The sequence below is a fragment of the Microtus ochrogaster genome, chromosome 2 (assembly GCF_000317375.1).
Source record: "Microtus ochrogaster isolate Prairie Vole_2 chromosome 2, MicOch1.0, whole genome shotgun sequence".
NCBI lineage: Eukaryota > Metazoa > Chordata > Mammalia > Rodentia > Cricetidae > Microtus > Microtus ochrogaster.
This window is the reverse complement of record NC_022010.1, coordinates 42,430,610-42,437,132: the sequence shown is the minus strand read 5'-3', so window position 1 is coordinate 42,437,132 and position 6,523 is coordinate 42,430,610. Positions and strand designations below refer to the sequence as shown.

At 50.2% G+C, this 6,523-nt stretch overlaps 1 pseudogene; it reads right to left on the bottom strand.

The window, feature by feature from the left end:
* Window positions 1-4,576: 4,576 nt before the first annotated feature.
* LOC102002702 lies at window positions 4,577-5,959 on the bottom strand (annotated as a pseudogene).
* Window positions 5,960-6,523: the final 564 nt, after the last annotated feature.

Sequence of the window (6,523 nt, the reverse complement as noted above, 5' to 3'; positions counted from 1 at the left end):
CTGAAGGGCTCTGAGAATAAGGCTGTGACTGAGAAAAATGAGACCAGCCCTGCCCAGAAGAACTTTTGGCCACAATGAAAAAAAAATGCTCTACACCTTCACTATCCAGAGTAGCAGCCACTAGCCTCACGGGACTGGTGGGCATTTGGGTTCACGGCTGTGACTGAAGAACTGTGCCTAAAGGTTTTAGTTGATTAACACGTGTATGTATGTAGCTAGCGAGACTTTCTTTCCAGCTTCCACAGAGAGGTTGATGGGACTTCCTTATTTTTCTTCACCCTCCCCCCCTTTTTGTTTTGTTATGTTTTTGTTTTTTTGAGACAGGGTTTCTCTCTGTAGCAATCCTGGACATCCTAGAATTTGCTCTGTAGACCAGGTTGGCCTTGAACTTTGAGATCCAGCTGCCTCCGCTTAAAGGATTAAAGGTGTGTGACTACCTGAAATAAGCCAGCCTTTTAATTCTCCTGATGGGCCTGCTACTGCCTAGAGGGCTTAGCTCAGAGTTCTTGAGGACACTGGGGCCAAAAAGTTCCTGTGGCCAGAACAGTATTGTCCCAGGGGCATAGTGGCTAGCTGGGGGACTGGTGCAATGCTGTCTCTACAGTCTTTTCCGGAGCCCAAGAGCCCATTTTATGTAAATAACATTTTCTGATAAAGTTCTGCTAAATCTTTGAGACAGGACTCATAATGGATAACCCTAAATTTCACAGCTTAGTCTACAGATGTGCACTACCACAGCTGATTCCTTGGGGTGCTGGAGATGGACCCAGGGCTTCATGCATACCAGGCTGCCCTCTATCAAATGAGCAACAATCCAGAGGCTGGGAAGCCAAGAGCCTCCTCTTGGGAAGCAGCCATCAACCATTATGGCTTGGCACATCCACACCAGAGCCCCGGCCTTGGCACACAGGACAGAGCTGATCAGGCTGAATGAAAGCTGAGTGGGTGGCCTCTCTGGCCTGATGTCCTGGTATGCAAGGGTCTGGAAACTGGAGTTCAGCCACTAGACAGCATCAGCAGCACCACTGCCGGGTGCCTGGCCTAGTCTTCAAACCATTATTATTACTATTATCATTATTATTACTATTATTATTTTTTTTTTGGTTTTTCGAGACAGGGTTTCTCTGTGGTTTTGGAGCCTGTCCTGGAACTAGCTCTTGTAGACCAAGCTGGTCTCGAACTCACAGAGATCCGCCTGCCTCTGCCTCCCAAGTGCTGGGATTAAAGGCGTGCGCCACCACTGCCCGGCTTACTATTGTTATTTTTTATTTATTTATTATGTATACAGTGCAGGCCAGAAGAGGGCACCAAGTCTCATTACAGATGGCTGTGAGCCACCATGTGGTTGCTGGGAATTGAACTGAGGACCTTTGGAAGAGCAGGCAATGCTCTTAACCACCAAGCCATCTCTCCAGCCCCCTGCTATTATTATTTTGAAACGCGATTCCAGCGCTAGTCCAGGCTGGTCTCACCCTCCCAAGTGCTGGGATTAAAGCGTGAGTCACCACTCCTTGCTTTGGAACAAAATTCTGACAGAAGATACACAGAGACTATCACCATGAGGCCAGAGAAAAAGGTTAGGTTGCCTAGTAGCCACACCAATGTAGCCCTTCCATCACCTCAGAGCTACCGCCTAAGAAGAGAGGCTTGGTCCGGTGATTTGACCACAGGTAGTATTCAGACCTCCTTGGCCAAAGCTGTTGCCAAGGACACAGTGCTCAGGAGCAGAGGAAAGAAACACCAGGAGACTCAGCACCTAAGCCTCTGCTCCTTTATTGAAGACTTCCCCGCCCCCAAGGAGAAACTCTTCAGACTAAGGCCACCTCGTGCAGAAATTGAGTCCTCTTAGGTGTCTGCACACTGCCTTTTTAAAATTTTGTAAGTCCTAGGACCCTTTTCACTTTTTCTGGGTGTGGCCGGCACAGCTATGTATCTACCCAGACCGGGATACCTGGCTCAGACTATCTTCTTAAATGTTTTTTCTGAGTTTATGTTTATGAGTGTTTTGCCTACATATGAGTGCACTGTGTTCCTGCCTGAGGCCTCCAGAGGTCAGTTCCCTTGGAACTGTAGTTACACATGGCTGTGAGCCGCCATGTGAATGCTGGGCACTGAACACAGGTCCCCTGCAAGAGCAGCCAGTGCTCTTAACCACTGAGCCCTCTTTCCCATCCTAAGGCGGCTTTCTTACCACTCATGACTACTACCCAGAGGAAGCACTGCCCTTAGTGGGCTGCGCCTTCCCTCACCAGTTTGTAATCAAGAAAACGTCCCATAGACTTACTTATCCACAAGCAATCTGATGGCATTTTCTCAGCTGAGGCTCCAAGAACCAGGACGGACAGGGTGTCCTCCACACACAGGCTGGTCTTGGGGTTTCCAAGTACCATCCCCAGCTTCCTGTATACTTGGAAACAGGCTCACAGCACCACACCCAGCCCTCTCGGTACTCTTGGTGTGTCATGTTAATTCCTCCTGGATTTAATCCTAGAGATGACTGATCTGTACTGTGACTCCTCTTTCAGACAGTAAAAGGGAGAAGAGCTGCTCTGGGGAGCCCCTCACAGTGTGCTGTGGTCTGGCTCTGCCTTCTTTCTGAAGGGCATGCCACAGCAGCTCCAGCAGGTTCCATGTGACTCTGTACAAACTGTCCTGACCTGGGAGTATCGTGTGTGTTTCACAGTCCTTTCAAGGCCGTCCAGTCACATTGCAACCTCCCCATGGCCACCAGGTTCCCAGGGTAGGCTATGCAGTCCAGAATGCCACTAATCTGCTGTGCCAGGGCGTGATTAGCTGCTGCCGACAACTGTGCCACCTCCCTTCAAGGCACCGTGTAGCGACTGTGGCAACCAAGGGCACTGCTCTCATCCACTCTACTTGCCTGGGCCAGGGTTTGGGGCTGTACTTCCCACTTGCCCGAACTCTGATTTTGTTTTTTTTTTGTTGTTGTTGTTGTTTTTTTTTTTTTTTTTTTTTTGGTTTTTCGAGACAGGGTTTCTCTGTAGCTTTGGAGCCTGTCCTGGGCGACCTCTGATTTTGAATGAGGAATAAAGTTACAGTCAAATGTTGTATGATGGCTTGTACTTTACAAGTGACACATTTTCTACCCCCAGTAGCCTACTGTCCTATGTGGTACTTACAACTCCCTTGAGTTATTCCTAGGATTTTCATTTAACAGACAAGAAAAAAACTAAAGTTCAGAAATGAATGCTTTCCCCTCTCCCGACTTGTTTGTGTACCTGTGGCCTAGCATGTCCAAGTAAGACAGAGAACTGGCCTAGTACATACAAGGCTGCAGGTAGATCAGGGGGTTCTAAAGCCGGCTGGAGAAAGGATGTGAAAAAAATGTTCACTGGTCACCGGAACAACCAGAGTGTGGGTTGTTTTCACAGAGTTTCCTCCCACAGCTATTTGTACAGACTTTATTTAACAAATACATCTCTAGTGTTCATTAGGTGCCTGGTTCTATTCTAAAGAATATTGCTAATGCTAGCCCAGCCAACATGGCTCACTCATAACTTAAGAGTTGAGCTATTCTTACTGTATATGGTGTTTTGACTTACTGTATATGGTGTTTTGATTCATGTATGCCCGTGTATCATATGCATGCCCAGTGCCTGAGGAGGCCAAAAGAGGGTGTCAAGATCCCCTGGAACCGGAGTTACAAACAGCTGTGAGCTAACATGAAGGTGTTGGGAATTGAACAGGGGTCCTCTCTTAACTGCTGAGCCATCTCTCCAGCCCCTGAGCTCTCTTTTAAATGTTTATTTTCAAATTTAATTTATTTATTTACAGGCAGGGCCTCAAGTCTCCCAAGTTTGTCTCAAATTTGTTTTGTTTTGTTTTGTTTTTTGGTTTTTCAAGACAGGGTTTCACTGTAGCTTTGGAGCCTGTCCTGGAACTCCCTTTGTAGACCAGGCTGGCCTCGAACTCACAGAGATCCGCCTGCCTCTGCCTCCCCCGCCTGCCTCTGCCTCCCGAGTGCTGGGATTAAAGGCGTGCACCACCACCGCCTCGCTTCAAACTTATTATATTGCTGGGGATAACCTTGAACTTTTTTGTTTTTTCAAGACAAGGTTTCTTGTAGCTTTGGAGCCTGTCCCAGAACTGGCTCTGTAGATCAGGCTGATTTCAAATTCACAGAGATCCGCCTGCCTCTGCGAGTGCTGGGATTAAAAATGGTTGAGCCATCTCTCCAGCCAGAACTTTTTGTTTTGATTTGATTTTCGAGAGGGGTTTCTCTGTAGCTTTGGAGCCTGTCCTGGAAATAGCTCTTGTAGCCCAGGCTGGCCTCGAACTTGCATTGATCCACCTACCTCTGTCTCAGTGAGTGCTGGGATTAAAGGCGTGTGCCCCCACCACCTGGCTTCAGCCTGAAGTTTTTGATCCTCTTGGCTCTACCTCCCACTTGTTGATATTACAGGGTGCCTGATTTATGTTTTTTGTTTTGGCATGATTCTGACTTTATTAGATCAGAACAAATGAAGTAACAGCAAAAGATCCATTCTGCAATCTGACTTCACTGGTCCTCGGACAAGAAGGAAATTGCAGTCAGAGAAGCATCTCGGTCTCAGCCTCAGAACAACACCTGGGCCCTAAAGTGCATCTGCTTAGTGGCATTGTTCTTCATCCCCATCTTCAGCATCCACTTCGACTGCTCCCGCACGAAAGCTGCTCCTGTGCTGCCCATCCACCACGGGGCTCGGGATTGCTGGAGTGCCCTGCCCAGAGCCTTCTGCTTTCTAGCAGCGGTCACAGCCCTTGACAAGCCAAGTCGTTGTTTGTAGTATCTCATCAAGGAGCAATGACCCACTCTGGCACCAGAGGGAAGTATCAGCTCCATGGTTTCATCATCCCAGTCCAAGGTCTTTTCTGAGGACAGCTCCTCAGTCTCATCAAGGTCCTGCCCCTCCTTGTAGTCTGGGTAGCTACTCCTAAAGTCATAGAAGTCTGCGAACTCCAAAGCTGCGTCACCATCTGCAAAGAGCTTGCAGTGGCTCTTGTCATTCATGTGTGCCTGCACAGCTTCTGTGGAGTAGAAGGATTTCCCTCTCTCGTTGCACCACAAGCAAATCTTGCCAACACCAACTTTCTCTCCCAAATATTTAACAAGTCCTTTCAGATCTGAAAGATATTCTATATCAGGAATAAAGAAGCTGTGGATTTTAGTCATATGAGCCACATTCTTCATGAGGGAGCTTGAGTGATGGGAACAAAATAAGCAGTCTGTTACTGGGATGGCACCTGGGGGCGCGCTCTCCCCAGCTTCTGCATCCTCATCATCCAGTCCAGGGTTCTCACATTCCAATCCATCATCTGAATCAATATCTTCCCAATCTTCCTCCTCGTCTTCATCCTCATCCTCCTGATCACTCTTCTCCCACTGCTGCTTCGTTAACTTCCTCGCCTGCTGCTCGAACCACTGCAGCCGGGGCGGCTTCTCTGCGTGCTCCGAATCCCGAGTGCCCCGCCGCCAGACCGTCGCCCTCTGGGACAAGGCCACGGGCACGGAGGGCATTTTCTTGGGGGACGTGAATGGCAGGGCTTTGATGACCTGCTGGATGGCCGCGTTCATGACATCCTTGCCCACGCCGCTGTCGGCGCCCAGTCCCTTCTCCAGGTTCTTCTCGTTGAGCATTTCCACTCGCCGGCTGGCCGCCCGCACCGCCTTCTTCTCCAGCTCCACGTGCCGCCGAGACTTGAGGTGGTTCTCGTAGGCGTTGAACGTGGCGAACTTCTTGCTGCACACGGTGCAGTAGGTGGCTGTACCCTTGCTCTCCTCCTCCGCTAACGCTCGCTGCGCCCGCAACCGCTCCTGGAAGCCTTCGGCGGTCACCGGGGCCATGTTGGCCACCTTGCGCCGCAGGTTGTAGAGGTGCCAGTCCGTCTTGTAGTGCTCTCGCTGCATCTCCGAGTCAGGGAACTCCAGCCGGCAGGTGATGCAGCTGTATGTCGCCATGGCGGGGCCGGGTGGGAGAGGTGGTGACCTAGCCGAGAACTCACCGAGCGGCGTTTCGGTCTCACCAGATCCGAATACACCACCTCGCCTGCAGCGACACAAAGCCGCACTATGCTCGCTCTTCTGGAATCTCACTGGGGAACAGCCGGCCAGTTCTTTAAGTACTCTGTGCCGGGCAGAAAGTCCCGCCTATTTTATTAGCCACGCCCCGGAAGATGGGGGCTCTTCGTTTCTAGTGCTCGGTCCGCGCTGTCAATCAGAGGCGTTCCCCGGAGGGAGAGGGAGGAGGGCGTGGGCTCTGCTTTGGGTTACAGGAGGTCTCAGTGGGTCTTGCTCGGTGTGTTTCCTCTTGACTATTTCTTCGACGTCTGGAACCGGAGCTCAAACGTGGCAACAGCGTGGGACTTCTGGGGCCTCCTGGCCCTGGAGTCCAGACCCAAACCTCCGCCTCTGCAGCAAAAGGCGAGGACGAAACTCTTGAATAAAGTTTTCTCTACTGGGTGCCAAAAGCACAGCCAGGCCAGGTCACACAGAAATATAGCCCGAGCCAAGTGTGAAAATTTA